The sequence below is a fragment of the Schistocerca piceifrons genome, chromosome 5, assembly GCF_021461385.2.
Source record: "Schistocerca piceifrons isolate TAMUIC-IGC-003096 chromosome 5, iqSchPice1.1, whole genome shotgun sequence".
Taxonomy (NCBI): domain Eukaryota; kingdom Metazoa; phylum Arthropoda; class Insecta; order Orthoptera; family Acrididae; genus Schistocerca; species Schistocerca piceifrons.
This window is the reverse complement of record NC_060142.1, coordinates 599,577,161-599,604,574: the sequence shown is the minus strand read 5'-3', so window position 1 is coordinate 599,604,574 and position 27,414 is coordinate 599,577,161. Positions and strand designations below refer to the sequence as shown.

The 27,414-nt window shown below is 49.8% G+C and overlaps 47 non-coding genes across 47 annotated transcripts; all 47 read right to left on the bottom strand.

Annotated features, from left to right (window-relative positions):
- Positions 1-469: 469 nt before the first annotated feature.
- Trnan-guu lies at positions 470-543 on the bottom strand. The gene has a single exon. It is a non-coding gene; the product is annotated as a tRNA-Asn (tRNA).
- A 333-nt stretch (positions 544-876) lies between these two features.
- Trnat-cgu lies at positions 877-948 on the bottom strand. The gene has a single exon. It is a non-coding gene; the product is annotated as a tRNA-Thr (tRNA).
- A 689-nt stretch (positions 949-1,637) lies between these two features.
- Trnan-guu lies at positions 1,638-1,711 on the bottom strand. The gene has a single exon. It is a non-coding gene; the product is annotated as a tRNA-Asn (tRNA).
- Positions 1,712-2,044: 333 nt separating this feature from the next.
- On the bottom strand, positions 2,045-2,116 carry Trnat-cgu. The gene has a single exon. It is a non-coding gene; the product is annotated as a tRNA-Thr (tRNA).
- Positions 2,117-2,805: 689 nt separating this feature from the next.
- Positions 2,806-2,879, bottom strand: Trnan-guu. Its single transcript has one exon. It is a non-coding gene; the product is annotated as a tRNA-Asn (tRNA).
- Positions 2,880-3,212: 333 nt separating this feature from the next.
- Positions 3,213-3,284, bottom strand: Trnat-cgu. The gene has a single exon. It is a non-coding gene; the product is annotated as a tRNA-Thr (tRNA).
- Positions 3,285-3,973: 689 nt separating this feature from the next.
- Positions 3,974-4,047, bottom strand: Trnan-guu. The gene has a single exon. It is a non-coding gene; the product is annotated as a tRNA-Asn (tRNA).
- A 333-nt stretch (positions 4,048-4,380) lies between these two features.
- Trnat-cgu lies at positions 4,381-4,452 on the bottom strand. Its single transcript has one exon. It is a non-coding gene; the product is annotated as a tRNA-Thr (tRNA).
- A 689-nt stretch (positions 4,453-5,141) lies between these two features.
- On the bottom strand, positions 5,142-5,215 carry Trnan-guu. The gene has a single exon. It is a non-coding gene; the product is annotated as a tRNA-Asn (tRNA).
- Positions 5,216-5,548: 333 nt separating this feature from the next.
- Trnat-cgu lies at positions 5,549-5,620 on the bottom strand. The gene has a single exon. It is a non-coding gene; the product is annotated as a tRNA-Thr (tRNA).
- Positions 5,621-6,309: 689 nt separating this feature from the next.
- Trnan-guu lies at positions 6,310-6,383 on the bottom strand. The gene has a single exon. It is a non-coding gene; the product is annotated as a tRNA-Asn (tRNA).
- A 333-nt stretch (positions 6,384-6,716) lies between these two features.
- On the bottom strand, positions 6,717-6,788 carry Trnat-cgu. The gene has a single exon. It is a non-coding gene; the product is annotated as a tRNA-Thr (tRNA).
- A 689-nt stretch (positions 6,789-7,477) lies between these two features.
- Positions 7,478-7,551, bottom strand: Trnan-guu. The gene has a single exon. It is a non-coding gene; the product is annotated as a tRNA-Asn (tRNA).
- A 333-nt stretch (positions 7,552-7,884) lies between these two features.
- Trnat-cgu lies at positions 7,885-7,956 on the bottom strand. Its single transcript has one exon. It is a non-coding gene; the product is annotated as a tRNA-Thr (tRNA).
- Positions 7,957-8,645: 689 nt separating this feature from the next.
- On the bottom strand, positions 8,646-8,719 carry Trnan-guu. The gene has a single exon. It is a non-coding gene; the product is annotated as a tRNA-Asn (tRNA).
- A 333-nt stretch (positions 8,720-9,052) lies between these two features.
- On the bottom strand, positions 9,053-9,124 carry Trnat-cgu. The gene has a single exon. It is a non-coding gene; the product is annotated as a tRNA-Thr (tRNA).
- Positions 9,125-9,813: 689 nt separating this feature from the next.
- On the bottom strand, positions 9,814-9,887 carry Trnan-guu. Its single transcript has one exon. It is a non-coding gene; the product is annotated as a tRNA-Asn (tRNA).
- A 333-nt stretch (positions 9,888-10,220) lies between these two features.
- Trnat-cgu lies at positions 10,221-10,292 on the bottom strand. The gene has a single exon. It is a non-coding gene; the product is annotated as a tRNA-Thr (tRNA).
- A 689-nt stretch (positions 10,293-10,981) lies between these two features.
- On the bottom strand, positions 10,982-11,055 carry Trnan-guu. Its single transcript has one exon. It is a non-coding gene; the product is annotated as a tRNA-Asn (tRNA).
- Positions 11,056-11,388: 333 nt separating this feature from the next.
- On the bottom strand, positions 11,389-11,460 carry Trnat-cgu. Its single transcript has one exon. It is a non-coding gene; the product is annotated as a tRNA-Thr (tRNA).
- Positions 11,461-12,149: 689 nt separating this feature from the next.
- On the bottom strand, positions 12,150-12,223 carry Trnan-guu. The gene has a single exon. It is a non-coding gene; the product is annotated as a tRNA-Asn (tRNA).
- A 333-nt stretch (positions 12,224-12,556) lies between these two features.
- Positions 12,557-12,628, bottom strand: Trnat-cgu. The gene has a single exon. It is a non-coding gene; the product is annotated as a tRNA-Thr (tRNA).
- Positions 12,629-13,317: 689 nt separating this feature from the next.
- On the bottom strand, positions 13,318-13,391 carry Trnan-guu. Its single transcript has one exon. It is a non-coding gene; the product is annotated as a tRNA-Asn (tRNA).
- Positions 13,392-13,724: 333 nt separating this feature from the next.
- Trnat-cgu lies at positions 13,725-13,796 on the bottom strand. Its single transcript has one exon. It is a non-coding gene; the product is annotated as a tRNA-Thr (tRNA).
- Positions 13,797-14,485: 689 nt separating this feature from the next.
- Positions 14,486-14,559, bottom strand: Trnan-guu. Its single transcript has one exon. It is a non-coding gene; the product is annotated as a tRNA-Asn (tRNA).
- Positions 14,560-14,892: 333 nt separating this feature from the next.
- Trnat-cgu lies at positions 14,893-14,964 on the bottom strand. The gene has a single exon. It is a non-coding gene; the product is annotated as a tRNA-Thr (tRNA).
- A 689-nt stretch (positions 14,965-15,653) lies between these two features.
- On the bottom strand, positions 15,654-15,727 carry Trnan-guu. Its single transcript has one exon. It is a non-coding gene; the product is annotated as a tRNA-Asn (tRNA).
- A 333-nt stretch (positions 15,728-16,060) lies between these two features.
- Positions 16,061-16,132, bottom strand: Trnat-cgu. Its single transcript has one exon. It is a non-coding gene; the product is annotated as a tRNA-Thr (tRNA).
- A 689-nt stretch (positions 16,133-16,821) lies between these two features.
- Positions 16,822-16,895, bottom strand: Trnan-guu. The gene has a single exon. It is a non-coding gene; the product is annotated as a tRNA-Asn (tRNA).
- Positions 16,896-17,228: 333 nt separating this feature from the next.
- Positions 17,229-17,300, bottom strand: Trnat-cgu. Its single transcript has one exon. It is a non-coding gene; the product is annotated as a tRNA-Thr (tRNA).
- Positions 17,301-17,989: 689 nt separating this feature from the next.
- Positions 17,990-18,063, bottom strand: Trnan-guu. Its single transcript has one exon. It is a non-coding gene; the product is annotated as a tRNA-Asn (tRNA).
- A 333-nt stretch (positions 18,064-18,396) lies between these two features.
- Trnat-cgu lies at positions 18,397-18,468 on the bottom strand. Its single transcript has one exon. It is a non-coding gene; the product is annotated as a tRNA-Thr (tRNA).
- Positions 18,469-19,157: 689 nt separating this feature from the next.
- On the bottom strand, positions 19,158-19,231 carry Trnan-guu. The gene has a single exon. It is a non-coding gene; the product is annotated as a tRNA-Asn (tRNA).
- A 333-nt stretch (positions 19,232-19,564) lies between these two features.
- Trnat-cgu lies at positions 19,565-19,636 on the bottom strand. Its single transcript has one exon. It is a non-coding gene; the product is annotated as a tRNA-Thr (tRNA).
- Positions 19,637-20,325: 689 nt separating this feature from the next.
- Trnan-guu lies at positions 20,326-20,399 on the bottom strand. Its single transcript has one exon. It is a non-coding gene; the product is annotated as a tRNA-Asn (tRNA).
- Positions 20,400-20,732: 333 nt separating this feature from the next.
- Trnat-cgu lies at positions 20,733-20,804 on the bottom strand. The gene has a single exon. It is a non-coding gene; the product is annotated as a tRNA-Thr (tRNA).
- Positions 20,805-21,493: 689 nt separating this feature from the next.
- On the bottom strand, positions 21,494-21,567 carry Trnan-guu. The gene has a single exon. It is a non-coding gene; the product is annotated as a tRNA-Asn (tRNA).
- Positions 21,568-21,900: 333 nt separating this feature from the next.
- On the bottom strand, positions 21,901-21,972 carry Trnat-cgu. Its single transcript has one exon. It is a non-coding gene; the product is annotated as a tRNA-Thr (tRNA).
- A 689-nt stretch (positions 21,973-22,661) lies between these two features.
- Positions 22,662-22,735, bottom strand: Trnan-guu. Its single transcript has one exon. It is a non-coding gene; the product is annotated as a tRNA-Asn (tRNA).
- A 333-nt stretch (positions 22,736-23,068) lies between these two features.
- Positions 23,069-23,140, bottom strand: Trnat-cgu. The gene has a single exon. It is a non-coding gene; the product is annotated as a tRNA-Thr (tRNA).
- Positions 23,141-23,829: 689 nt separating this feature from the next.
- On the bottom strand, positions 23,830-23,903 carry Trnan-guu. Its single transcript has one exon. It is a non-coding gene; the product is annotated as a tRNA-Asn (tRNA).
- Positions 23,904-24,236: 333 nt separating this feature from the next.
- On the bottom strand, positions 24,237-24,308 carry Trnat-cgu. The gene has a single exon. It is a non-coding gene; the product is annotated as a tRNA-Thr (tRNA).
- Positions 24,309-24,997: 689 nt separating this feature from the next.
- Positions 24,998-25,071, bottom strand: Trnan-guu. The gene has a single exon. It is a non-coding gene; the product is annotated as a tRNA-Asn (tRNA).
- A 333-nt stretch (positions 25,072-25,404) lies between these two features.
- Positions 25,405-25,476, bottom strand: Trnat-cgu. The gene has a single exon. It is a non-coding gene; the product is annotated as a tRNA-Thr (tRNA).
- Positions 25,477-26,165: 689 nt separating this feature from the next.
- On the bottom strand, positions 26,166-26,239 carry Trnan-guu. Its single transcript has one exon. It is a non-coding gene; the product is annotated as a tRNA-Asn (tRNA).
- A 333-nt stretch (positions 26,240-26,572) lies between these two features.
- Trnat-cgu lies at positions 26,573-26,644 on the bottom strand. Its single transcript has one exon. It is a non-coding gene; the product is annotated as a tRNA-Thr (tRNA).
- A 689-nt stretch (positions 26,645-27,333) lies between these two features.
- Positions 27,334-27,407, bottom strand: Trnan-guu. Its single transcript has one exon. It is a non-coding gene; the product is annotated as a tRNA-Asn (tRNA).
- Positions 27,408-27,414: the final 7 nt, after the last annotated feature.

Below are 27,414 nucleotides of genomic sequence, written 5' to 3'. Positions count from 1 at the left end.
GGACAGCGTGGCTCGACTGCGAAATGCGCCTTTCGGCTCGTCTCTCTGGCTACAGTATGCTGTTGTCCACAGTGGCACTGGCGTTGCCCATGGGGCTTCATGTAAGGCGACTGCACGTCGCTCGGCCAACAGCGGCCTACTGCAGACCGACACTTAAGAGACACCAAATACAAATCGACATCGAGAGACAGGCCCTGTCATATGGCACTCGCGACGTATATGCTGAAATTGAATGTAAAGAATGCGTCTTTTGTAGTGGGCGTCCCTCTACTGCAGTGTCACACATGACGAATAAAAAGGAAAACAGTAGAACGTCTGTGTAGGGCCATGTTTTTACCTACAGTGTCACTTGGCTGAATGTGTATAAGGCTCTGTGGCATCACTCAAACGCAGCCAAATTGTCACACTAGCTGTGTATCTCTAACAAAGTTGACGTATGTCCTCACCTCGGTGCCGGTTAAAACGATTTCGCCCCCGGGTGGGCTCGAACCACCAACCTTTCGGTTAACAGCCGAACGCGCTAGCCGATTGCGCCACGGAGGCCTTGACTTTGGCTCCCTTGTGCTCTGTATATCAACGCAATTCGTATACCTTCTGCAGGAATCTCGCAGAATGGTAGCATTTGCTTACGCCTCTTCACATGGATAACGTGCATGCACACTGTAGCGAGGCTCGTAAACGAATGACATCGCCAAGCATGACATTATACTACAAAATGCATACAAACCAATGTTCAACCTATGCATTCAGAAAACCTCTGAGGCCAGTAGAATACTTGTCATAGGTTGTAGAACATTCCTTTCATTCAGTGTACTGCCATGTGTTAGATGCTGCTCGAGATAGCTCCGCTCCTTGCAGGAAGGTTTAAAAAATGAATGCCTTCTGTGAGGTTCGAACTCACGACCCCTGGTTTACGAGACCAGTGCTCTACCACTGAGCTAAGAAGGCGGCAGCTTAGCGTTTGTGAGCTATCCCCAAATTGGTACTTCATCATACTGAATCTTGCAGCCCTCGACCAGATATCGGATTTGGCACACAGCTGCTGCTGGGGGTGTCCACATTGCCGTTTTCCAAATCTCTTGAATGTTTCGCCCTTGCGATCGACGACGAGCGTCGGCCCACCAAAAGTTTGCGGTCTGCACAATCCTGACCTAGTGCACAGCTTGTGGGACAGCGTGGCTCGACTGCGAAATGCGCCTTTCGGCTCGTCTCTCTGGCTACAGTATGCTGTTGTCCACAGTGGCACTGGCGTTGCCCATGGGGCTTCATGTAAGGCGACTGCACGTCGCTCGGCCAACAGCGGCCTACTGCAGACCGACACTTAAGAGACACCAAATACAAATCGACATCGAGAGACAGGCCCTGTCATATGGCACTCGCGACGTATATGCTGAAATTGAATGTAAAGAATGCGTCTTTTGTAGTGGGCGTCCCTCTACTGCAGTGTCACACATGACGAATAAAAAGGAAAACAGTAGAACGTCTGTGTAGGGCCATGTTTTTACCTACAGTGTCACTTGGCTGAATGTGTATAAGGCTCTGTGACATCACTCAAACGCAGCCAAATTGTCACACTAGCTGTGTATCTCTAACAAAGTTGACGTATGTCCTCACCTCGGTGCCGGTTAAAACGATTTCGCCCCCGGGTGGGCTCGAACCACCAACCTTTCGGTTAACAGCCGAACGCGCTAGCCGATTGCGCCACGGAGTCCTTGACTTTGGCTCCCTTGTGCTCTGTATATCAACGCAATTCGTATACCTTCTGCAGGAATCTCGCAGAATGGTAGCATTTGCTTACGCCTCTTCACATGGATAACGTGCATGCACACTGTAGCGAGGCTCGTAAACGAATGACATCGCCAAGCATGACATTATACTACAAAATGCATACAAACCAATGTTCAACCTATGCATTCAGAAAACCTCTGAGGCCAGTAGAATACTTGTCATAGGTTGTAGAACATCCCTTTCATTCAGTGTACTGCCATGTGTTAGATGCTGCTCGAGATAGCTCCGCTCCTTGCAGGAAGGTTTAAAAAATGAATGCCTTCTGTGAGGTTCGAACTCACGACCCCTGGTTTACGAGACCAGTGCTCTACCACTGAGCTAAGAATGCGGCAGCTTAGCGTTTGTGAGCTATCCCCAAATTGGTACTTCATCATACTGAATCTTGCAGCCCTCGACCAGATATCGGATTTGGCACACAGCTGCTGCTGGGGGTGTCCACATTGCCGTTTTCCAAATCTCTTGAATGTTTCGCCCTTGCGATCGACGACGAGCGTCGGCCCACTAAAAGTTTGCGGTCTGCACAATCCTGACCTAGTGCACAGCTTGTGGGACAGCGTGGCTCGACTGCGAAATGCGCCTTTCGGCTCGTCTCTCTGGCTACAGTATGCTGTTGTCCACAGTGGCACTGGCGTTGCCCATGGGGCTTCATGTAAGGCGACTGCACGTCGCTCGGCCAACAGCGGCCTACTGCAGACCGACACTTAAGAGACACCAAATACAAATCGACATCGAGAGACAGGCCCTGTCATATGGCACTCGCGACGTATATGCTGAAATTGAATGTAAAGAATGCGTCTTTTGTAGTGGGCGTCCCTCTACTGCAGTGTCACACATGACGAATAAAAAGGAAAACAGTAGAACGTCTGTGTAGGGCCATGTTTTTACCTACAGTGTCACTTGGCTGAATGTGTATAAGGCTCTGTGGCATCACTCAAACGCAGCCAAATTGTCACACTAGCTGTGTATCTCTAACAAAGTTGACGTATGTCCTCACCTCGGTGCCGGTTAAAACGATTTCGCCCCCGGGTGGGCTCGAACCACCAACCTTTCGGTTAACAGCCGAACGCGCTAGCCGATTGCGCCACGGAGGCCTTGACTTTGGCTCCCTTGTGCTCTGTATATCAACGCAATTCGTATACCTTCTGCAGGAATCTCGCAGAATGGTAGCATTTGCTTACGCCTCTTCACATGGATAACGTGCATGCACACTGTAGCGAGGCTCGTAAACGAATGACATCGCCAAGCATGACATTATACTACAAAATGCATACAAACCAATGTTCAACCTATGCATTCAGAAAACCTCTGAGGCCAGTAGAATACTTGTCATAGGTTGTAGAACATCCCTTTCATTCAGTGTACTGCCATGTGTTAGATGCTGCTCGAGATAGCTCCGCTCCTTGCAGGAAGGTTTAAAAAATGAATGCCTTCTGTGAGGTTCGAACTCACGACCCCTGGTTTACGAGACCAGTGCTCTACCACTGAGCTAAGAATGCGGCAGCTTAGCGTTTGTGAGCTATCCCCAAATTGGTACTTCATCATACTGAATCTTGCAGCCCTCGACCAGATATCGGATTTGGCACACAGCTGCTGCTGGGGGTGTCCACATTGCCGTTTTCCAAATCTCTTGAATGTTTCGCCCTTGCGATCGACGACGAGCGTCGGCCCACTAAAAGTTTGCGGTCTGCACAATCCTGACCTAGTGCACAGCTTGTGGGACAGCGTGGCTCGACTGCGAAATGCGCCTTTCGGCTCGTCTCTCTGGCTACAGTATGCTGTTGTCCACAGTGGCACTGGCGTTGCCCATGGGGCTTCATGTAAGGCGACTGCACGTCGCTCGGCCAACAGCGGCCTACTGCAGACCGACACTTAAGAGACACCAAATACAAATCGACATCGAGAGACAGGCCCTGTCATATGGCACTCGCGACGTATATGCTGAAATTGAATGTAAAGAATGCGTCTTTTGTAGTGGGCGTCCCTCTACTGCAGTGTCACACATGACGAATAAAAAGGAAAACAGTAGAACGTCTGTGTAGGGCCATGTTTTTACCTACAGTGTCACTTGGCTGAATGTGTATAAGGCTCTGTGGCATCACTCAAACGCAGCCAAATTGTCACACTAGCTGTGTATCTCTAACAAAGTTGACGTATGTCCTCACCTCGGTGCCGGTTAAAACGATTTTGCCCCCGGGTGGGCTCGAACCACCAACCTTTCTGTTAACAGCCGAACGCGCTAGCCGATTGCGCCACGGAGGCCTTGACTTTGGCTCCCTTGTGCTCTGTATATCAACGCAATTCGTATACCTTCTGCAGGAATCTCGCAGAATGGTAGCATTTGCTTACGCCTCTTCACATGGATAACGTGCATGCACACTGTAGCGAGGCTCGTAAACGAATGACATCGCCAAGCATGACATTATACTACAAAATGCATACAAACCAATGTTCAACCTATGCATTCAGAAAACCTCTGAGGCCAGTAGAATACTTGTCATAGGTTGTAGAACATCCCTTTCATTCAGTGTACTGCCATGTGTTAGATGCTGCTCGAGATAGCTCCGCTCCTTGCAGGAAGGTTTAAAAAATGAATGCCTTCTGTGAGGTTCGAACTCACGACCCCTGGTTTACGAAACCAGTGCTCTACCACTGAGCTAAGAAGGCGGCAGCTTAGCGTTTGTGAGCTATCCCCAAATTGGTACTTCATCATACTGAATCTTGCAGCCCTCGACCAGATATCGGATTTGGCACACAGCTGCTGCTGGGGGTGTCCACATTGCCGTTTTCCAAATCTCTTGAATGTTTCGCCCTTGCGATCGACGACGAGCGTCGGCCCACCAAAAGTTTGCGGTCTGCACAATCCTGACCTAGTGCACAGCTTGTGGGACAGCGTGGCTCGACTGCGAAATGCGCCTTTCGGCTCGTCTCTCTAGCTACAGTATGCTGTTGTCCACAGTGGCACTGGCGTTGCCCATGGGGCTTCATGTAAGGCGACTGCACGTCGCTCGGCCAACAGCGGCCTACTGCAGACCGACACTTAAGAGACACCAAATACAAATCGACATCGAGAGACAGGCCCTGTCATATGGCACTCGCGACGTATATGCTGAAATTGAATGTAAAGAATGCGTCTTTTGTAGTGGGCGTCCCTCTACTGCAGTGTCACACATGACGAATAAAAAGGAAAACAGTAGAACGTCTGTGTAGGGCCATGTTTTTACCTACAGTGTCACTTGGCTGAATGTGTATAAGGCTCTGTGGCATCACTCAAACGCAGCCAAATTGTCACACTAGCTGTGTATCTCTAACAAAGTTGACGTATGTCCTCACCTCGGTGCCGGTTAAAACGATTTCGCCCCCGGGTGGGCTCGAACCACCAACCTTTTGGTTAACAGCCGAACGCGCTAGCCGATTGCGCCACGGAGGCCTTGACTTTGGCTCCCTTGTGCTCTGTATATCAACGCAATTCGTATACCTTCTGCAGGAATCTCGCAGAATGGTAGCATTTGCTTACGCCTCTTCACATGGATAACGTGCATGCACACTGTAGCGAGGCTCGTAAACGAATGACATCGCCAAGCATGACATTATACTACAAAATGCATACAAACCAATGTTCAACCTATGCATTCAGAAAACCTCTGAGGCCAGTAGAATACTTGTCATAGGTTGTAGAACATTCCTTTCATTCAGTGTACTGCCATGTGTTAGATGCTGCTCGAGATAGCTCCGCTCCTTGCAGGAAGGTTTAAAAAATGAATGCCTTCTGTGAGGTTCGAACTCACGACCCCTGGTTTACGAGACCAGTGCTCTACCACTGAGCTAAGAAGGCGGCAGCTTAGCGTTTGTGAGCTATCCCCAAATTGGTACTTCATCATACTGAATCTTGCAGCCCTCGACCAGATATCGGATTTGGCACACAGCTGCTGCTGGGGGTGTCCACATTGCCGTTTTCCAAATCTCTTGAATGTTTCGCCCTTGCGATCGACGACGAGCGTCGGCCCACCAAAAGTTTGCGGTCTGCACAATCCTGACCTAGTGCACAGCTTGTGGGACAGCGTGGCTCGACTGCGAAATGCGCCTTTCGGCTCGTCTCTCTGGCTACAGTATGCTGTTGTCCACAGTGGCACTGGCGTTGCCCATGGGGCTTCATGTAAGGCGACTGCACGTCGCTCGGCCAACAGCGGCCTACTGCAGACCGACACTTAAGAGACACCAAATACAAATCGACATCGAGAGACAGGCCCTGTCATATGGCACTCGCGACGTATATGCTGAAATTGAATGTAAAGAATGCGTCTTTTGTAGTGGGCGTCCCTCTACTGCAGTGTCACACATGACGAATAAAAAGGAAAACAGTAGAACGTCTGTGTAGGGCCATGTTTTTACCTACAGTGTCACTTGGCTGAATGTGTATAAGGCTCTGTGGCATCACTCAAACGCAGCCAAATTGTCACACTAGCTGTGTATCTCTAACAAAGTTGACGTATGTCCTCACCTCGGTGCCGGTTAAAACGATTTCGCCCCCGGGTGGGCTCGAACCACCAACCTTTCGGTTAACAGCCGAACGCGCTAGCCGATTGCGCCACGGAGGCCTTGACTTTGGCTCCCTTGTGCTCTGTATATCAACGCAATTCGTATACCTTCTGCAGGAATCTCGCAGAATGGTAGCATTTGCTTAGGCCTCTTCACATGGATAACGTGCATGCACACTGTAGCGAGGCTCGTAAACGAATGACATCGCCAAGCATGACATTATACTACAAAATGCATACAAACCAATGTTCAACCTATGCATTCAGAAAACCTCTGAGGCCAGTAGAATACTTGTCATAGGTTGTAGAACATCCCTTTCATTCAGTGTACTGCCATGTGTTAGATGCTGCTCGAGATAGCTCCGCTCCTTGCAGGAAGGTTTAAAAAATGAATGCCTTCTGTGAGGTTCGAACTCACGACCCCTGGTTTACGAGACCAGTGCTCTACCACTGAGCTAAGAATGCGGCAGCTTAGCGTTTGTGAGCTATCCCCAAATTGGTACTTCATCATACTGAATCTTGCAGCCCTCGACCAGATATCGGATTTGGCACACAGCTGCTGCTGGGGGTGTCCACATTGCCGTTTTCCAAATCTCTTGAATGTTTCGCCCTTGCGATCGACGACGAGCGTCGGCCCACTAAAAGTTTGCGGTCTGCACAATCCTGACCTAGTGCACAGCTTGTGGGACAGCGTGGCTCGACTGCGAAATGCGCCTTTCGGCTCGTCTCTCTGGCTACAGTATGCTGTTGTCCACAGTGGCACTGGCGTTGCCCATGGGGCTTCATGTAAGGCGACTGCACGTCGCTCGGCCAACAGCGGCCTACTGCAGACCGACACTTAAGAGACACCAAATACAAATCGACATCGAGAGACAGGCCCTGTCATATGGCACTCGCGACGTATATGCTGAAATTGAATGTAAAGAATGCGTCTTTTGTAGTGGGCGTCCCTCTACTGCAGTGTCACACATGACGAATAAAAAGGAAAACAGTAGAACGTCTGTGTAGGGCCATGTTTTTACCTACAGTGTCACTTGGCTGAATGTGTATAAGGCTCTGTGGCATCACTCAAACGCAGCCAAATTGTCACACTAGCTGTGTATCTCTAACAAAGTTGACGTATGTCCTCACCTCGGTGCCGGTTAAAACGATTTCGCCCCCGGGTGGGCTCGAACCACCAACCTTTCGGTTAACAGCCGAACGCGCTAGCCGATTGCGCCACGGAGGCCTTGACTTTGGCTCACTTGTGCTCTGTATATCAACGCAATTCGTATACCTTCTGCAGGAATCTCGCAGAATGGTAGCATTTGCTTACGCCTCTTCACATGGATAACGTGCATGCACACTGTAGCGAGGCTCGTAAACGAATGACATCGCCAAGCATGACATTATACTACAAAATGCATACAAACCAATGTTCAACCTATGCATTCAGTAAACCTCTGAGGCCAGTAGAATACTTGTCATAGGTTGTAGAACATCCCTTTCATTCAGTGTACTGCCATGTGTTAGACGCTGCTCGAGATAGCTCCGCTCCTTGCAGGAAGGTTTAAAAAATGAATGCCTTCTGTGAGGTTCGAACTCACGACCCCTGGTTTACGAAACCAGTGCTCTACCACTGAGCTAAGAAGGCGGCAGCTTAGCGTTTGTGAGCTATCCCCAAATTGGTACTTCATCATACTGAATCTTGCAGCCCTCGACCAGATATCGGATTTGGCACACAGCTGCTGCTGGGGGTGTCCACATTGCCGTTTTCCAAATCTCTTGAATGTTTCGCCCTTGCGATCGACGACGAGCGTCGGCCCACCAAAAGTTTGCGGTCTGCACAATCCTGACCTAGTGCACAGCTTGTGGGACAGCGTGGCTCGACTGCGAAATGCGCCTTTCGGCTCGTCTCTCTAGCTACAGTATGCTGTTGTCCACAGTGGCACTGGCGTTGCCCATGGGGCTTCATGTAAGGCGACTGCACGTCGCTCGGCCAACAGCGGCCTACTGCAGACCGACACTTAAGAGACACCAAATACAAATCGACATCGAGAGACAGGCCCTGTCATATGGCACTCGCGACGTATATGCTGAAATTGAATGTAAAGAATGCGTCTTTTGTAGTGGGCGTCCCTCTACTGCAGTGTCACACATGACGAATAAAAAGGAAAACAGTAGAACGTCTGTGTAGGGCCATGTTTTTACCTACAGTGTCACTTGGCTGAATGTGTATAAGGCTCTGTGGCATCACTCAAACGCAGCCAAATTGTCACACTAGCTGTGTATCTCTAACAAAGTTGACGTATGTCCTCACCTCGGTGCCGGTTAAAACGATTTCGCCCCCGGGTGGGCTCGAACCACCAACCTTTCGGTTAACAGCCGAACGCGCTAGCCGATTGCGCCACGGAGGCCTTGACTTTGGCTCCCTTGTGCTCTGTATATCAACGCAATTCGTATACCTTCTGCAGGAATCTCGCAGAATGGTAGCATTTGCTTACGCCTCTTCACATGGATAACGTGCATGCACACTGTAGCGAGGCTCGTAAACGAATGACATCGCCAAGCATGACATTATACTACAAAATGCATACAAACCAATGTTCAACCTATGCATTCAGAAAACCTCTGAGGCCAGTAGAATACTTGTCATAGGTTGTAGAACATTCCTTTCATTCAGTGTACTGCCATGTGTTAGATGCTGCTCGAGATAGCTCCGCTCCTTGCAGGAAGGTTTAAAAAATGAATGCCTTCTGTGAGGTTCGAACTCACGACCCCTGGTTTACGAGACCAGTGCTCTACCACTGAGCTAAGAAGGCGGCAGCTTAGCGTTTGTGAGCTATCCCCAAATTGGTACTTCATCATACTGAATCTTGCAGCCCTCGACCAGATATCGGATTTGGCACACAGCTGCTGCTGGGGGTGTCCACATTGCCGTTTTCCAAATCTCTTGAATGTTTCGCCCTTGCGATCGACGACGAGCGTCGGCCCACCAAAAGTTTGCGGTCTGCACAATCCTGACCTAGTGCACAGCTTGTGGGACAGCGTGGCTCGACTGCGAAATGCGCCTTTCGGCTCGTCTCTCTGGCTACAGTATGCTGTTGTCCACAGTGGCACTGGCGTTGCCCATGGGGCTTCATGTAAGGCGACTGCACGTCGCTCGGCCAACAGCGGCCTACTGCAGACCGACACTTAAGAGACACCAAATACAAATCGACATCGAGAGACAGGCCCTGTCATATGGCACTCGCGACGTATATGCTGAAATTGAATGTAAAGAATGCGTCTTTTGTAGTGGGCGTCCCTCTACTGCAGTGTCACACATGACGAATAAAAAGGAAAACAGTAGAACGTCTGTGTAGGGCCATGTTTTTACCTACAGTGTCACTTGGCTGAATGTGTATAAGGCTCTGTGGCATCACTCAAACGCAGCCAAATTGTCACACTAGCTGTGTATCTCTAACAAAGTTGACGTATGTCCTCACCTCGGTGCCGGTTAAAACGATTTCGCCCCCGGGTGGGCTCGAACCACCAACCTTTCGGTTAACAGCCGAACGCGCTAGCCGATTGCGCCACGGAGGCCTTGACTTTGGCTCCCTTGTGCTCTGTATATCAACGCAATTCGTATACCTTCTGCAGGAATCTCGCAGAATGGTAGCATTTGCTTAGGCCTCTTCACATGGATAACGTGCATGCACACTGTAGCGAGGCTCGTAAACGAATGACATCGCCAAGCATGACATTATACTACAAAATGCATACAAACCAATGTTCAACCTATGCATTCAGAAAACCTCTGAGGCCAGTAGAATACTTGTCATAGGTTGTAGAACATCCCTTTCATTCAGTGTACTGCCATGTGTTAGATGCTGCTCGAGATAGCTCCGCTCCTTGCAGGAAGGTTTAAAAAATGAATGCCTTCTGTGAGGTTCGAACTCACGACCCCTGGTTTACGAGACCAGTGCTCTACCACTGAGCTAAGAATGCGGCAGCTTAGCGTTTGTGAGCTATCCCCAAATTGGTACTTCATCATACTGAATCTTGCAGCCCTCGACCAGATATCGGATTTGGCACACAGCTGCTGCTGGGGGTGTCCACATTGCCGTTTTCCAAATCTCTTGAATGTTTCGCCCTTGCGATCGACGACGAGCGTCGGCCCACTAAAAGTTTGCGGTCTGCACAATCCTGACCTAGTGCACAGCTTGTGGGACAGCGTGGCTCGACTGCGAAATGCGCCTTTCGGCTCGTCTCTCTGGCTACAGTATGCTGTTGTCCACAGTGGCACTGGCGTTGCCCATGGGGCTTCATGTAAGGCGACTGCACGTCGCTCGGCCAACAGCGGCCTACTGCAGACCGACACTTAAGAGACACCAAATACAAATCGACATCGAGAGACAGGCCCTGTCATATGGCACTCGCGACGTATATGCTGAAATTGAATGTAAAGAATGCGTCTTTTGTAGTGGGCGTCCCTCTACTGCAGTGTCACACATGACGAATAAAAAGGAAAACAGTAGAACGTCTGTGTAGGGCCATGTTTTTACCTACAGTGTCACTTGGCTGAATGTGTATAAGGCTCTGTGGCATCACTCAAACGCAGCCAAATTGTCACACTAGCTGTGTATCTCTAACAAAGTTGACGTATGTCCTCACCTCGGTGCCGGTTAAAACGATTTCGCCCCCGGGTGGGCTCGAACCACCAACCTTTCGGTTAACAGCCGAACGCGCTAGCCGATTGCGCCACGGAGGCCTTGACTTTGGCTCACTTGTGCTCTGTATATCAACGCAATTCGTATACCTTCTGCAGGAATCTCGCAGAATGGTAGCATTTGCTTACGCCTCTTCACATGGATAACGTGCATGCACACTGTAGCGAGGCTCGTAAACGAATGACATCGCCAAGCATGACATTATACTACAAAATGCATACAAACCAATGTTCAACCTATGCATTCAGTAAACCTCTGAGGCCAGTAGAATACTTGTCATAGGTTGTAGAACATCCCTTTCATTCAGTGTACTGCCATGTGTTAGACGCTGCTCGAGATAGCTCCGCTCCTTGCAGGAAGGTTTAAAAAATGAATGCCTTCTGTGAGGTTCGAACTCACGACCCCTGGTTTACGAAACCAGTGCTCTACCACTGAGCTAAGAAGGCGGCAGCTTAGCGTTTGTGAGCTATCCCCAAATTGGTACTTCATCATACTGAATCTTGCAGCCCTCGACCAGATATCGGATTTGGCACACAGCTGCTGCTGGGGGTGTCCACATTGCCGTTTTCCAAATCTCTTGAATGTTTCGCCCTTGCGATCGACGACGAGCGTCGGCCCACTAAAAGTTTGCGGTCTGCACAATCCTGACCTAGTGCACAGCTTGTGGGACAGCGTGGCTCGACTGCGAAATGCGCCTTTCGGCTCGTCTCTCTGGCTACAGTATGCTGTTGTCCACAGTGGCACTGGCGTTGCCCATGGGGCTTCATGTAAGGCGACTGCACGTCGCTCGGCCAACAGCGGCCTACTGCAGACCGACACTTAAGAGACACCAAATACAAATCGACATCGAGAGACAGGCCCTGTCATATGGCACTCGCGACGTATATGCTGAAATTGAATGTAAAGAATGCGTCTTTTGTAGTGGGCGTCCCTCTACTGCAGTGTCACACATGACGAATAAAAAGGAAAACAGTAGAACGTCTGTGTAGGGCCATGTTTTTACCTACAGTGTCACTTGGCTGAATGTGTATAAGGCTCTGTGGCATCACTCAAACGCAGCCAAATTGTCACACTAGCTGTGTATCTCTAACAAAGTTGACGTATGTCCTCACCTCGGTGCCGGTTAAAACGATTTCGCCCCCGGGTGGGCTCGAACCACCAACCTTTCGGTTAACAGCCGAACGCGCTAGCCGATTGCGCCACGGAGGCCTTGACTTTGGCTCCCTTGTGCTCTGTATATCAACGCAATTCGTATACCTTCTGCAGGAATCTCGCAGAATGGTAGCATTTGCTTAGGCCTCTTCACATGGATAACGTGCATGCACACTGTAGCGAGGCTCGTAAACGAATGACATCGCCAAGCATGACATTATACTACAAAATGCATACAAACCAATGTTCAACCTATGCATTCAGAAAACCTCTGAGGCCAGTAGAATACTTGTCATAGGTTGTAGAACATCCCTTTCATTCAGTGTACTGCCATGTGTTAGATGCTGCTCGAGATAGCTCCGCTCCTTGCAGGAAGGTTTAAAAAATGAATGCCTTCTGTGAGGTTCGAACTCACGACCCCTGGTTTACGAGACCAGTGCTCTACCACTGAGCTAAGAATGCGGCAGCTTAGCGTTTGTGAGCTATCCCCAAATTGGTACTTCATCATACTGAATCTTGCAGCCCTCGACCAGATATCGGATTTGGCACACAGCTGCTGCTGGGGGTGTCCACATTGCCGTTTTCCAAATCTCTTGAATGTTTCGCCCTTGCGATCGACGACGAGCGTCGGCCCACTAAAAGTTTGCGGTCTGCACAATCCTGACCTAGTGCACAGCTTGTGGGACAGCGTGGCTCGACTGCGAAATGCGCCTTTCGGCTCGTCTCTCTGGCTACAGTATGCTGTTGTCCACAGTGGCACTGGCGTTGCCCATGGGGCTTCATGTAAGGCGACTGCACGTCGCTCGGCCAACAGCGGCCTACTGCAGACCGACACTTAAGAGACACCAAATACAAATCGACATCGAGAGACAGGCCCTGTCATATGGCACTCGCGACGTATATGCTGAAATTGAATGTAAAGAATGCGTCTTTTGTAGTGGGCGTCCCTCTACTGCAGTGTCACACATGACGAATAAAAAGGAAAACAGTAGAACGTCTGTGTAGGGCCATGTTTTTACCTACAGTGTCACTTGGCTGAATGTGTATAAGGCTCTGTGGCATCACTCAAACGCAGCCAAATTGTCACACTAGCTGTGTATCTCTAACAAAGTTGACGTATGTCCTCACCTCGGTGCCGGTTAAAACGATTTCGCCCCCGGGTGGGCTCGAACCACCAACCTTTCGGTTAACAGCCGAACGCGCTAGCCGATTGCGCCACGGAGGCCTTGACTTTGGCTCACTTGTGCTCTGTATATCAACGCAATTCGTATACCTTCTGCAGGAATCTCGCAGAATGGTAGCATTTGCTTACGCCTCTTCACATGGATAACGTGCATGCACACTGTAGCGAGGCTCGTAAACGAATGACATCGCCAAGCATGACATTATACTACAAAATGCATACAAACCAATGTTCAACCTATGCATTCAGTAAACCTCTGAGGCCAGTAGAATACTTGTCATAGGTTGTAGAACATCCCTTTCATTCAGTGTACTGCCATGTGTTAGACGCTGCTCGAGATAGCTCCGCTCCTTGCAGGAAGGTTTAAAAAATGAATGCCTTCTGTGAGGTTCGAACTCACGACCCCTGGTTTACGAAACCAGTGCTCTACCACTGAGCTAAGAAGGCGGCAGCTTAGCGTTTGTGAGCTATCCCCAAATTGGTACTTCATCATACTGAATCTTGCAGCCCTCGACCAGATATCGGATTTGGCACACAGCTGCTGCTGGGGGTGTCCACATTGCCGTTTTCCAAATCTCTTGAATGTTTCGCCCTTGCGATCGACGACGAGCGTCGGCCCACCAAAAGTTTGCGGTCTGCACAATCCTGACCTAGTGCACAGCTTGTGGGACAGCGTGGCTCGACTGCGAAATGCGCCTTTCGGCTCGTCTCTCTAGCTACAGTATGCTGTTGTCCACAGTGGCACTGGCGTTGCCCATGGGGCTTCATGTAAGGCGACTGCACGTCGCTCGGCCAACAGCGGCCTACTGCAGACCGACACTTAAGAGACACCAAATACAAATCGACATCGAGAGACAGGCCCTGTCATATGGCACTCGCGACGTATATGCTGAAATTGAATGTAAAGAATGCGTCTTTTGTAGTGGGCGTCCCTCTACTGCAGTGTCACACATGACGAATAAAAAGGAAAACAGTAGAACGTCTGTGTAGGGCCATGTTTTTACCTACAGTGTCACTTGGCTGAATGTGTATAAGGCTCTGTGGCATCACTCAAACGCAGCCAAATTGTCACACTAGCTGTGTATCTCTAACAAAGTTGACGTATGTCCTCACCTCGGTGCCGGTTAAAACGATTTCGCCCCCGGGTGGGCTCGAACCACCAACCTTTCGGTTAACAGCCGAACGCGCTAGCCGATTGCGCCACGGAGGCCTTGACTTTGGCTCCCTTGTGCTCTGTATATCAACGCAATTCGTATACCTTCTGCAGGAATCTCGCAGAATGGTAGCATTTGCTTACGCCTCTTCACATGGATAACGTGCATGCACACTGTAGCGAGGCTCGTAAACGAATGACATCGCCAAGCATGACATTATACTACAAAATGCATACAAACCAATGTTCAACCTATGCATTCAGAAAACCTCTGAGGCCAGTAGAATACTTGTCATAGGTTGTAGAACATTCCTTTCATTCAGTGTACTGCCATGTGTTAGATGCTGCTCGAGATAGCTCCGCTCCTTGCAGGAAGGTTTAAAAAATGAATGCCTTCTGTGAGGTTCGAACTCACGACCCCTGGTTTACGAGACCAGTGCTCTACCACTGAGCTAAGAAGGCGGCAGCTTAGCGTTTGTGAGCTATCCCCAAATTGGTACTTCATCATACTGAATCTTGCAGCCCTCGACCAGATATCGGATTTGGCACACAGCTGCTGCTGGGGGTGTCCACATTGCCGTTTTCCAAATCTCTTGAATGTTTCGCCCTTGCGATCGACGACGAGCGTCGGCCCACCAAAAGTTTGCGGTCTGCACAATCCTGACCTAGTGCACAGCTTGTGGGACAGCGTGGCTCGACTGCGAAATGCGCCTTTCGGCTCGTCTCTCTGGCTACAGTATGCTGTTGTCCACAGTGGCACTGGCGTTGCCCATGGGGCTTCATGTAAGGCGACTGCACGTCGCTCGGCCAACAGCGGCCTACTGCAGACCGACACTTAAGAGACACCAAATACAAATCGACATCGAGAGACAGGCCCTGTCATATGGCACTCGCGACGTATATGCTGAAATTGAATGTAAAGAATGCGTCTTTTGTAGTGGGCGTCCCTCTACTGCAGTGTCACACATGACGAATAAAAAGGAAAACAGTAGAACGTCTGTGTAGGGCCATGTTTTTACCTACAGTGTCACTTGGCTGAATGTGTATAAGGCTCTGTGGCATCACTCAAACGCAGCCAAATTGTCACACTAGCTGTGTATCTCTAACAAAGTTGACGTATGTCCTCACCTCGGTGCCGGTTAAAACGATTTCGCCCCCGGGTGGGCTCGAACCACCAACCTTTCGGTTAACAGCCGAACGCGCTAGCCGATTGCGCCACGGAGGCCTTGACTTTGGCTCCCTTGTGCTCTGTATATCAACGCAATTCGTATACCTTCTGCAGGAATCTCGCAGAATGGTAGCATTTGCTTACGCCTCTTCACATGGATAACGTGCATGCACACTGTAGCGAGGCTCGTAAACGAATGACATCGCCAAGCATGACATTATACTACAAAATGCATACAAACCAATGTTCAACCTATGCATTCAGAAAACCTCTGAGGCCAGTAGAATACTTGTCATAGGTTGTAGAACATCCCTTTCATTCAGTGTACTGCCATGTGTTAGATGCTGCTCGAGATAGCTCCGCTCCTTGCAGGAAGGTTTAAAAAATGAATGCCTTCTGTGAGGTTCGAACTCACGACCCCTGGTTTACGAGACCAGTGCTCTACCACTGAGCTAAGAATGCGGCAGCTTAGCGTTTGTGAGCTATCCCCAAATTGGTACTTCATCATACTGAATCTTGCAGCCCTCGACCAGATATCGGATTTGGCACACAGCTGCTGCTGGGGGTGTCCACATTGCCGTTTTCCAAATCTCTTGAATGTTTCGCCCTTGCGATCGACGACGAGCGTCGGCCCACTAAAAGTTTGCGGTCTGCACAATCCTGACCTAGTGCACAGCTTGTGGGACAGCGTGGCTCGACTGCGAAATGCGCCTTTCGGCTCGTCTCTCTGGCTACAGTATGCTGTTGTCCACAGTGGCACTGGCGTTGCCCATGGGGCTTCATGTAAGGCGACTGCACGTCGCTCGGCCAACAGCGGCCTACTGCAGACCGACACTTAAGAGACACCAAATACAAATCGACATCGAGAGACAGGCCCTGTCATATGGCACTCGCGACGTATATGCTGAAATTGAATGTAAAGAATGCGTCTTTTGTAGTGGGCGTCCCTCTACTGCAGTGTCACACATGACGAATAAAAAGGAAAACAGTAGAACGTCTGTGTAGGGCCATGTTTTTACCTACAGTGTCACTTGGCTGAATGTGTATAAGGCTCTGTGGCATCACTCAAACGCAGCCAAATTGTCACACTAGCTGTGTATCTCTAACAAAGTTGACGTATGTCCTCACCTCGGTGCCGGTTAAAACGATTTCGCCCCCGGGTGGGCTCGAACCACCAACCTTTCGGTTAACAGCCGAACGCGCTAGCCGATTGCGCCACGGAGGCCTTGACTTTGGCTCCCTTGTGCTCTGTATATCAACGCAATTCGTATACCTTCTGCAGGAATCTCGCAGAATGGTAGCATTTGCTTACGCCTCTTCACATGGATAACGTGCATGCACACTGTAGCGAGGCTCGTAAACGAATGACATCGCCAAGCATGACATTATACTACAAAATGCATACAAACCAATGTTCAACCTATGCATTCAGAAAACCTCTGAGGCCAGTAGAATACTTGTCATAGGTTGTAGAACATCCCTTTCATTCAGTGTACTGCCATGTGTTAGATGCTGCTCGAGATAGCTCCGCTCCTTGCAGGAAGGTTTAAAAAATGAATGCCTTCTGTGAGGTTCGAACTCACGACCCCTGGTTTACGAGACCAGTGCTCTACCACTGAGCTAAGAATGCGGCAGCTTAGCGTTTGTGAGCTATCCCCAAATTGGTACTTCATCATACTGAATCTTGCAGCCCTCGACCAGATATCGGATTTGGCACACAGCTGCTGCTGGGGGTGTCCACATTGCCGTTTTCCAAATCTCTTGAATGTTTCGCCCTTGCGATCGACGACGAGCGTCGGCCCACTAAAAGTTTGCGGTCTGCACAATCCTGACCTAGTGCACAGCTTGTGGGACAGCGTGGCTCGACTGCGAAATGCGCCTTTCGGCTCGTCTCTCTGGCTACAGTATGCTGTTGTCCACAGTGGCACTGGCGTTGCCCATGGGGCTTCATGTAAGGCGACTGCACGTCGCTCGGCCAACAGCGGCCTACTGCAGACCGACACTTAAGAGACACCAAATACAAATCGACATCGAGAGACAGGCCCTGTCATATGGCACTCGCGACGTATATGCTGAAATTGAATGTAAAGAATGCGTCTTTTGTAGTGGGCGTCCCTCTACTGCAGTGTCACACATGACGAATAAAAAGGAAAACAGTAGAACGTCTGTGTAGGGCCATGTTTTTACCTACAGTGTCACTTGGCTGAATGTGTATAAGGCTCTGTGGCATCACTCAAACGCAGCCAAATTGTCACACTAGCTGTGTATCTCTAACAAAGTTGACGTATGTCCTCACCTCGGTGCCGGTTAAAACGATTTTGCCCCCGGGTGGGCTCGAACCACCAACCTTTCGGTTAACAGCCGAACGCGCTAGCCGATTGCGCCACGGAGGCCTTGACTTTGGCTCCCTTGTGCTCTGTATATCAACGCAATTCGTATACCTTCTGCAGGAATCTCGCAGAATGGTAGCATTTGCTTACGCCTCTTCACATGGATAACGTGCATGCACACTGTAGCGAGGCTCGTAAACGAATGACATCGCCAAGCATGACATTATACTACAAAATGCATACAAACCAATGTTCAACCTATGCATTCAGAAAACCTCTGAGGCCAGTAGAATACTTGTCATAGGTTGTAGAACATCCCTTTCATTCAGTGTACTGCCATGTGTTAGATGCTGCTCGAGATAGCTCCGCTCCTTGCAGGAAGGTTTAAAAAATGAATGCCTTCTGTGAGGTTCGAACTCACGACCCCTGGTTTACGAAACCAGTGCTCTACCACTGAGCTAAGAAGGCGGCAGCTTAGCGTTTGTGAGCTATCCCCAAATTGGTACTTCATCATACTGAATCTTGCAGCCCTCGACCAGATATCGGATTTGGCACACAGCTGCTGCTGGGGGTGTCCACATTGCCGTTTTCCAAATCTCTTGAATGTTTCGCCCTTGCGATCGACGACGAGCGTCGGCCCACCAAAAGTTTGCGGTCTGCACAATCCTGACCTAGTGCACAGCTTGTGGGACAGCGTGGCTCGACTGCGAAATGCGCCTTTCGGCTCGTCTCTCTAGCTACAGTATGCTGTTGTCCACAGTGGCACTGGCGTTGCCCATGGGGCTTCATGTAAGGCGACTGCACGTCGCTCGGCCAACAGCGGCCTACTGCAGACCGACACTTAAGAGACACCAAATACAAATCGACATCGAGAGACAGGCCCTGTCATATGGCACTCGCGACGTATATGCTGAAATTGAATGTAAAGAATGCGTCTTTTGTAGTGGGCGTCCCTCTACTGCAGTGTCACACATGACGAATAAAAAGGAAAACAGTAGAACGTCTGTGTAGGGCCATGTTTTTACCTACAGTGTCACTTGGCTGAATGTGTATAAGGCTCTGTGGCATCACTCAAACGCAGCCAAATTGTCACACTAGCTGTGTATCTCTAACAAAGTTGACGTATGTCCTCACCTCGGTGCCGGTTAAAACGATTTCGCCCCCGGGTGGGCTCGAACCACCAACCTTTCGGTTAACAGCCGAACGCGCTAGCCGATTGCGCCACGGAGGCCTTGACTTTGGCTCCCTTGTGCTCTGTATATCAACGCAATTCGTATACCTTCTGCAGGAATCTCGCAGAATGGTAGCATTTGCTTACGCCTCTTCACATGGATAACGTGCATGCACACTGTAGCGAGGCTCGTAAACGAATGACATCGCCAAGCATGACATTATACTACAAAATGCATACAAACCAATGTTCAACCTATGCATTCAGAAAACCTCTGAGGCCAGTAGAATACTTGTCATAGGTTGTAGAACATCCCTTTCATTCAGTGTACTGCCATGTGTTAGATGCTGCTCGAGATAGCTCCGCTCCTTGCAGGAAGGTTTAAAAAATGAATGCCTTCTGTGAGGTTCGAACTCACGACCCCTGGTTTACGAAACCAGTGCTCTACCACTGAGCTAAGAAGGCGGCAGCTTAGCGTTTGTGAGCTATCCCCAAATTGGTACTTCATCATACTGAATCTTGCAGCCCTCGACCAGATATCGGATTTGGCACACAGCTGCTGCTGGGGGTGTCCACATTGCCGTTTTCCAAATCTCTTGAATGTTTCGCCCTTGCGATCGACGACGAGCGTCGGCCCACCAAAAGTTTGCGGTCTGCACAATCCTGACCTAGTGCACAGCTTGTGGGACAGCGTGGCTCGACTGCGAAATGCGCCTTTCGGCTCGTCTCTCTAGCTACAGTATGCTGTTGTCCACAGTGGCACTGGCGTTGCCCATGGGGCTTCATGTAAGGCGACTGCACGTTGCTCGCCCAACAGCGGCCTACTGCAGACCGACACTTAAGAGACACCAAATACAAATCGACATCGAGAGACAGGCCCTGTCATATGGCACTCGCGACGTATATGCTGAAATTGAATGTAAAGAATGCGTCTTTTGTAGTGGGCGTCCCTCTACTGCAGTGTCACACATGACGAATAAAAAGGAAAACAGTAGAACGTCTGTGTAGGGCCATGTTTTTACCTACAGTGTCACTTGGCTGAATGTGTATAAGGCTCTGTGGCATCACTCAAACGCAGCCAAATTGTCACACTAGCTGTGTATCTCTAACAAAGTTGACGTATGTCCTCACCTCGGTGCCGGTTAAAACGATTTCGCCCCCGGGTGGGCTCGAACCACCAACCTTTCGGTTAACAGCCGAACGCGCTAGCCGATTGCGCCACGGAGGCCTTGACTTTGGCTCCCTTGTGCTCTGTATATCAACGCAATTCGTATACCTTCTGCAGGAATCTCGCAGAATGGTAGCATTTGCTTACGCCTCTTCACATGGATAACGTGCATGCACACTGTAGCGAGGCTCGTAAACGAATGACATCGCCAAGCATGACATTATACTACAAAATGCATACAAACCAATGTTCAACCTATGCATTCAGAAAACCGCTGAGGCCAGTAGAATACTTGTCATAGGTTGTAGAACATTCCTTTCATTCAGTGTACTGCCATGTGTTAGATGCTGCTCGAGATAGCTCCGCTCCTTGCAGGAAGGTTTAAAAAATGAATGCCTTCTGTGAGGTTCGAACTCACGACCCCTGGTTTACGAGACCAGTGCTCTACCACTGAGCTAAGAAGGCGGCAGCTTAGCGTTTGTGAGCTATCCCCAAATTGGTACTTCATCATACTGAATCTTGCAGCCCTCGACCAGATATCGGATTTGGCACACAGCTGCTGCTGGGGGTGTCCACATTGCCGTTTTCCAAATCTCTTGAATGTTTCGCCCTTGCGATCGACGACGAGCGTCGGCCCACCAAAAGTTTGCGGTCTGCACAATCCTGACCTAGTGCACAGCTTGTGGGACAGCGTGGCTCGACTGCGAAATGCGCCTTTCGGCTCGTCTCTCTGGCTACAGTATGCTGTTGTCCACAGTGGCACTGGCGTTGCCCATGGGGCTTCATGTAAGGCGACTGCACGTCGCTCGGCCAACAGCGGCCTACTGCAGACCGACACTTAAGAGACACCAAATACAAATCGACATCGAGAGACAGGCCCTGTCATATGGCACTCGCGACGTATATGCTGAAATTGAATGTAAAGAATGCGTCTTTTGTAGTGGGCGTCCCTCTACTGCAGTGTCACACATGACGAATAAAAAGGAAAACAGTAGAACGTCTGTGTAGGGCCATGTTTTTACCTACAGTGTCACTTGGCTGAATGTGTATAAGGCTCTGTGGCATCACTCAAACGCAGCCAAATTGTCACACTAGCTGTGTATCTCTAACAAAGTTGACGTATGTCCTCACCTCGGTGCCGGTTAAAACGATTTCGCCCCCGGGTGGGCTCGAACCACCAACCTTTCGGTTAACAGCCGAACGCGCTAGCCGATTGCGCCACGGAGGCCTTGACTTTGGCTCCCTTGTGCTCTGTATATCAACGCAATTCGTATACCTTCTGCAGGAATCTCGCAGAATGGTAGCATTTGCTTACGCCTCTTCACATGGATAACGTGCATGCACACTGTAGCGAGGCTCGTAAACGAATGACATCGCCAAGCATGACATTATACTACAAAATGCATACAAACCAATGTTCAACCTATGCATTCAGAAAACCTCTGAGGCCAGTAGAATACTTGTCATAGGTTGTAGAACATTCCTTTCATTCAGTGTACTGCCATGTGTTAGATGCTGCTCGAGATAGCTCCGCTCCTTGCAGGAAGGTTTAAAAAATGAATGCCTTCTGTGAGGTTCGAACTCACGACCCCTGGTTTACGAGACCAGTGCTCTACCACTGAGCTAAGAAGGCGGCAGCTTAGCGTTTGTGAGCTATCCCCAAATTGGTACTTCATCATACTGAATCTTGCAGCCCTCGACCAGATATCGGATTTGGCACACAGCTGCTGCTGGGGGTGTCCACATTGCCGTTTTCCAAATCTCTTGAATGTTTCGCCCTTGCGATCGACGACGAGCGTCGGCCCACCAAAAGTTTGCGGTCTGCACAATCCTGACCTAGTGCACAGCTTGTGGGACAGCGTGGCTCGACTGCGAAATGCGCCTTTCGGCTCGTCTCTCTGGCTACAGTATGCTGTTGTCCACAGTGGCACTGGCGTTGCCCATGGGGCTTCATGTAAGGCGACTGCACGTCGCTCGGCCAACAGCGGCCTACTGCAGACCGACACTTAAGAGACACCAAATACAAATCGACATCGAGAGACAGGCCCTGTCATATGGCACTCGCGACGTATATGCTGAAATTGAATGTAAAGAATGCGTCTTTTGTAGTGGGCGTCCCTCTACTGCAGTGTCACACATGACGAATAAAAAGGAAAACAGTAGAACGTCTGTGTAGGGCCATGTTTTTACCTACAGTGTCACTTGGCTGAATGTGTATAAGGCTCTGTGGCATCACTCAAACGCAGCCAAATTGTCACACTAGCTGTGTATCTCTAACAAAGTTGACGTATGTCCTCACCTCGGTGCCGGTTAAAACGATTTCGCCCCCGGGTGGGCTCGAACCACCAACCTTTCGGTTAACAGCCGAACGCGCTAGCCGATTGCGCCACGGAGGCCTTGACTTTGGCTCCCTTGTGCTCTGTATATCAACGCAATTCGTATACCTTCTGCAGGAATCTCGCAGAATGGTAGCATTTGCTTACGCCTCTTCACATGGATAACGTGCATGCACACTGTAGCGAGGCTCGTAAACGAATGACATCGCCAAGCATGACATTATACTACAAAATGCATACAAACCAATGTTCAACCTATGCATTCAGAAAACCTCTGAGGCCAGTAGAATACTTGTCATAGGTTGTAGAACATTCCTTTCATTCAGTGTACTGCCATGTGTTAGATGCTGCTCGAGATAGCTCCGCTCCTTGCAGGAAGGTTTAAAAAATGAATGCCTTCTGTGAGGTTCGAACTCACGACCCCTGGTTTACGAGACCAGTGCTCTACCACTGAGCTAAGAAGGCGGCAGCTTAGCGTTTGTGAGCTATCCCCAAATTGGTACTTCATCATACTGAATCTTGCAGCCCTCGACCAGATATCGGATTTGGCACACAGCTGCTGCTGGGGGTGTCCACATTGCCGTTTTCCAAATCTCTTGAATGTTTCGCCCTTGCGATCGACGACGAGCGTCGGCCCACCAAAAGTTTGCGGTCTGCACAATCCTGACCTAGTGCACAGCTTGTGGGACAGCGTGGCTCGACTGCGAAATGCGCCTTTCGGCTCGTCTCTCTGGCTACAGTATGCTGTTGTCCACAGTGGCACTGGCGTTGCCCATGGGGCTTCATGTAAGGCGACTGCACGTCGCTCGGCCAACAGCGGCCTACTGCAGACCGACACTTAAGAGACACCAAATACAAATCGACATCGAGAGACAGGCCCTGTCATATGGCACTCGCGACGTATATGCTGAAATTGAATGTAAAGAATGCGTCTTTTGTAGTGGGCGTCCCTCTACTGCAGTGTCACACATGACGAATAAAAAGGAAAACAGTAGAACGTCTGTGTAGGGCCATGTTTTTACCTACAGTGTCACTTGGCTGAATGTGTATAAGGCTCTGTGGCATCACTCAAACGCAGCCAAATTGTCACACTAGCTGTGTATCTCTAACAAAGTTGACGTATGTCCTCACCTCGGTGCCGGTTAAAACGATTTCGCCCCCGGGTGGGCTCGAACCACCAACCTTTCGGTTAACAGCCGAACGCGCTAGCCGATTGCGCCACGGAGGCCTTGACTTTGGCTCCCTTGTGCTCTGTATATCAACGCAATTCGTATACCTTCTGCAGGAATCTCGCAGAATGGTAGCATTTGCTTACGCCTCTTCACATGGATAACGTGCATGCACACTGTAGCGAGGCTCGTAAACGAATGACATCGCCAAGCATGACATTATACTACAAAATGCATACAAACCAATGTTCAACCTATGCATTCAGAAAACCTCTGAGGCCAGTAGAATACTTGTCATAGGTTGTAGAACATTCCTTTCATTCAGTGTACTGCCATGTGTTAGATGCTGCTCGAGATAGCTCCGCTCCTTGCAGGAAGGTTTAAAAAATGAATGCCTTCTGTGAGGTTCGAACTCACGACCCCTGGTTTACGAGACCAGTGCTCTACCACTGAGCTAAGAAGGCGGCAGCTTAGCGTTTGTGAGCTATCCCCAAATTGGTACTTCATCATACTGAATCTTGCAGCCCTCGACCAGATATCGGATTTGGCACACAGCTGCTGCTGGGGGTGTCCACATTGCCGTTTTCCAAATCTCTTGAATGTTTCGCCCTTGCGATCGACGACGAGCGTCGGCCCACCAAAAGTTTGCGGTCTGCACAATCCTGACCTAGTGCACAGCTTGTGGGACAGCGTGGCTCGACTGCGAAATGCGCCTTTCGGCTCGTCTCTCTGGCTACAGTATGCTGTTGTCCACAGTGGCACTGGCGTTGCCCATGGGGCTTCATGTAAGGCGACTGCACGTCGCTCGGCCAACAGCGGCCTACTGCAGACCGACACTTAAGAGACACCAAATACAAATCGACATCGAGAGACAGGCCCTGTCATATGGCACTCGCGACGTATATGCTGAAATTGAATGTAAAGAATGCGTCTTTTGTAGTGGGCGTCCCTCTACTGCAGTGTCACACATGACGAATAAAAAGGAAAACAGTAGAACGTCTGTGTAGGGCCATGTTTTTACCTACAGTGTCACTTGGCTGAATGTGTATAAGGCTCTGTGGCATCACTCAAACGCAGCCAAATTGTCACACTAGCTGTGTATCTCTAACAAAGTTGACGTATGTCCTCACCTCGGTGCCGGTTAAAACGATTTCGCCCCCGGGTGGGCTCGAACCACCAACCTTTCGGTTAACAGCCGAACGCGCTAGCCGATTGCGCCACGGAGGCCTTGACTTTGGCTCCCTTGTGCTCTGTATATCAACGCAATTCGTATACCTTCTGCAGGAATCTCGCAGAATGGTAGCATTTGCTTACGCCTCTTCACATGGATAACGTGCATGCACACTGTAGCGAGGCTCGTAAACGAATGACATCGCCAAGCATGACATTATACTACAAAATGCATACAAACCAATGTTCAACCTATGCATTCAGAAAACCTCTGAGGCCAGTAGAATACTTGTCATAGGTTGTAGAACATTCCTTTCATTCAGTGTACTGCCATGTGTTAGATGCTGCTCGAGATAGCTCCGCTCCTTGCAGGAAGGTTTAAAAAATGAATGCCTTCTGTGAGGTTCGAACTCACGACCCCTGGTTTACGAGACCAGTGCTCTACCACTGAGCTAAGAAGGCGGCAGCTTAGCGTTTGTGAGCTATCCCCAAATTGGTACTTCATCATACTGAATCTTGCAGCCCTCGACCAGATATCGGATTTGGCACACAGCTGCTGCTGGGGGTGTCCACATTGCCGTTTTCCAAATCTCTTGAATGTTTCGCCCTTGCGATCGACGACGAGCGTCGGCCCACTAAAAGTTTGCGGTCTGCACAATCCTGACCTAGTGCACAGCTTGTGGGACAGCGTGGCTCGACTGCGAAATGCGCCTTTCGGCTCGTCTCTCTGGCTACAGTATGCTGTTGTCCACAGTGGCACTGGCGTTGCCCATGGGGCTTCATGTAAGGCGACTGCACGTCGCTCGGCCAACAGCGGCCTACTGCAGACCGACACTTAAGAGACACCAAATACAAATCGACATCGAGAGACAGGCCCTGTCATATGGCACTCGCGACGTATATGCTGAAATTGAATGTAAAGAATGCGTCTTTTGTAGTGGGCGTCCCTCTACTGCAGTGTCACACATGACGAATAAAAAGGAAAACAGTAGAACGTCTGTGTAGGGCCATGTTTTTACCTACAGTGTCACTTGGCTGAATGTGTATAAGGCTCTGTGGCATCACTCAAACGCAGCCAAATTGTCACACTAGCTGTGTATCTCTAACAAAGTTGACGTATGTCCTCACCTCGGTGCCGGTTAAAACGATTTCGCCCCCGGGTGGGCTCGAACCACCAACCTTTCGGTTAACAGCCGAACGCGCTAGCCGATTGCGCCACGGAGGCCTTGACTTTGGCTCCCTTGTGCTCTGTATATCAACGCAATTCGTATACCTTCTGCAGGAATCTCGCAGAATGGTAGCATTTGCTTACGCCTCTTCACATGGATAACGTGCATGCACACTGTAGCGAGGCTCGTAAACGAATGACATCGCCAAGCATGACATTATACTACAAAATGCATACAAACCAATGTTCAACCTATGCATTCAGAAAACCTCTGAGGCCAGTAGAATACTTGTCATAGGTTGTAGGACATCCCTTTCATTCAGTGTACTGCCATGTGTTAGATGCTGCTCGAGATAGCTCCGCTCCTTGCAGGAAGGTTTAAAAAATGAATGCCTTCTGTGAGGTTCGAACTCACGACCCCTGGTTTACGAGACCAGTGCTCTACCACTGAGCTAAGAAGGCGGCAGCTTAGCGTTTGTGAGCTATCCCCAAATTGGTACTTCATCATACTGAATCTTGCAGCCCTCGACCAGATATCGGATTTGGCACACAGCTGCTGCTGGGGGTGTCCACATTGCCGTTTTCCAAATCTCTTGAATGTTTCGCCCTTGCGATCGACGACGAGCGTCGGCCCACCAAAAGTTTGCGGTCTGCACAATCCTGACCTAGTGCACAGCTTGTGGGACAGCGTGGCTCGACTGCGAAATGCGCCTTTCGGCTCGTCTCTCTGGCTACAGTATGCTGTTGTCCACAGTGGCACTGGCGTTGCCCATGGGGCTTCATGTAAGGCGACTGCACGTCGCTCGGCCAACAGCGGCCTACTGCAGACCGACACTTAAGAGACACCAAATACAAATCGACATCGAGAGACAGGCCCTGTCATATGGCACTCGCGACGTATATGCTGAAATTGAATGTAAAGAATGCGTCTTTTGTAGTGGGCGTCCCTCTACTGCAGTGTCACACATGACGAATAAAAAGGAAAACAGTAGAACGTCTGTGTAGGGCCATGTTTTTACCTACAGTGTCACTTGGCTGAATGTGTATAAGGCTCTGTGGCATCACTCAAACGCAGCCAAATTGTCACACTAGCTGTGTATCTCTAACAAAGTTGACGTATGTCCTCACCTCGGTGCCGGTTAAAACGATTTCGCCCCCGGGTGGGCTCGAACCACCAACCTTTCGGTTAACAGCCGAACGCGCTAGCCGATTGCGCCACGGAGGCCTTGACT